General features: G+C 50.6%; 1 pseudogene; it reads left to right on the top strand.

The window, feature by feature from the left end:
* The first annotated feature begins 965 nt into the window (after window positions 1–965).
* On the top strand, window positions 966–1,531 carry LOC142435020 (NEDD8-conjugating enzyme Ubc12-like; annotated as a pseudogene).
* Window positions 1,532–2,068: the final 537 nt, after the last annotated feature.

Raw genomic sequence — 2,068 nt, 5'->3', positions numbered from 1 at the left:
AGTGATGGGTGCACATTAGGAAAGTGTTATATTAAAATGGATAATGCTATTTAATGCAGATTTCACTTAAATTAAAACAAACAAATGACTCTGATCATGGCCCTTCGTTCCCCCAACTCCACCTCTCTATTCAGTGATTCTCCATTTTGCCCATCAAACCAACCTCTCCATTTCGCCAAAGCAACTCTTCAGTTCTAGCCTGTGCTTTCCTCGGCCACAACCAGTCTGCTTCCCCCATTCATCCTAGCTCTCTCATGCCATGTTAGTCTGGATCGACTAGAGAAAAAAATTCGTAGACACTCATATAGGTATAAGAAAGAGTTTTATATAAAGAGAAAACATCCCAATCCAGTCCTGTCCAAAGCCATAAGTGTGATATTAGCCCATATGTCCGATACCAGTCTATAAAGTCCTCTTCAGACTCAGGAAACACATGCAATGACATCACATGCAGGAAGATCACAGGCCAGTGGGTGGGAAGTCTGTGGATCCAGTGGGTTGTCAGCTGCAGCAGGGGACTCCACTTATGGCTCCTCCAACTCAGGACACCAGCATAGCTCCATGTGTCTTGTCAGCTGCATTGTCCTGCAGGGAGTGAGCCTGTGTCCCACCTCCAGCAAGATATTTATCTCCTTTGCACCTCCAAATGAGCTCTTCAAGCTGTGGACCTGAGTGACAGGCTAGACTCCACCCCTCCACTTCTAAGTCTCAAATTGACAACAGATTATTTAACTACCACACATGCTGAAAGAGATTTCCTCCTCCACTAAAGCATCACAATCTTTTTTCCTACCTGCCTTTTACATGTAAGCTACTTGAAATAGTATATAGATTATATTTTCATTGTCTCTAAGGGCTTAAAAAGAACGTTATTGGAGGTGGGCCGTGCGGTGGGCGTGGAGCAGCGTGGAGGCCTGGCTGCCAGGGGTCCGGTCCGGTCCGGCAGCGGCATCAGAGGAGGCAGGATGATCAAGCTGTTCTCACTGAAGCAGCAGAGGAAGGCGGAGAGTCAGCGGGCGGCACCAAGGGCAGCAGCAAGAAGGCGTCGGCCGTGCAGCTGCGGATCCACAAGAACATAAACGAGCTGAACCTGCCCAAAACCTGTGATTACAACTTCTCAAACTCTGCCGACCTCCTCAACTTCAAGCTGGTCCTCTGTCCTGATGAGGGCTTTTACAAAAGTGGGAAGTTTGTATTCGGCTTTAAGGTGGGTCGGGATTACCCACAAGACCCCCCACCCCCACCCCAAGGTGAAGCGTGAAACAATGGTTTATCATCCCAACCTCGATCTCGAGGACAAAGTCTACCTCAACATGTTCAGAGAGGACTGGAAGCCGGTCCTTTTGATAAACTCAATCATTGATGGTCTCCAGGACCTTTTCTTGGAGCCCGACCCCGAAGACCCCCACCCCTGAACAGGGAGACTTCCGAGGTCCTGAAGAACCACCAATGGCTGTCTGTGCAGAGTGTGCAGCGCTCCATGCGGGGAGGCTGCGTCAGATCCACCTACCTTGAGCGCTGCCTGAAATAGGGTTGGCGCCCATCCCAACCCCGCCAGGGCCACCAGCGCCTGTGTTCCCTGCAGATATTTATTGGAGGCCACAGGTGGGGGACGTGGGGTGGCCGGTGGAGGGTTATCCCCCTCCCTGGCTTTGCCTCCTCTCCCTGCCACGCGCCCCTCATTTTTTTTAACCGCCATGTGATTAAGGTTGGTGCTGCCTCCCCCAACCTACTCAGTGATGGGAAATGAATGGGCTTATCTAGCTCCACGCTGGGTGCTCCCTAACCCCCACTATGGGCACTGGGGTGGGTAGGCAAGGGGCCTGTGTAGCTGGGGCCCCCAAACCCTACCCTCTGTCACTGGCAGTCCACCAGGCTATCAAAGGGGAATGTTACTGGGGAAAAAAAAACTTTATCGTGAAGTGGGTGAAAGTGTACAGAGCAAATCCGTTTTCCATTGAACATGCCATATATTCCACTGCCTCCTTGGTTCTCCTTTTCCATTTCTCCTTCTTTCCTACCCTTTTGCATATTCTCAGCTGTGTCCCTGAGCAAATACTACCCTTTG

Source organism: Tenrec ecaudatus, chromosome X (assembly GCF_050624435.1).
Source record: "Tenrec ecaudatus isolate mTenEca1 chromosome X, mTenEca1.hap1, whole genome shotgun sequence".
Taxonomy (NCBI): Eukaryota; Metazoa; Chordata; class Mammalia; order Afrosoricida; family Tenrecidae; genus Tenrec; species Tenrec ecaudatus.
The sequence above is the reverse complement of the archived record's forward strand: the minus strand, read 5'-3'. Positions and strand labels throughout refer to the sequence as shown.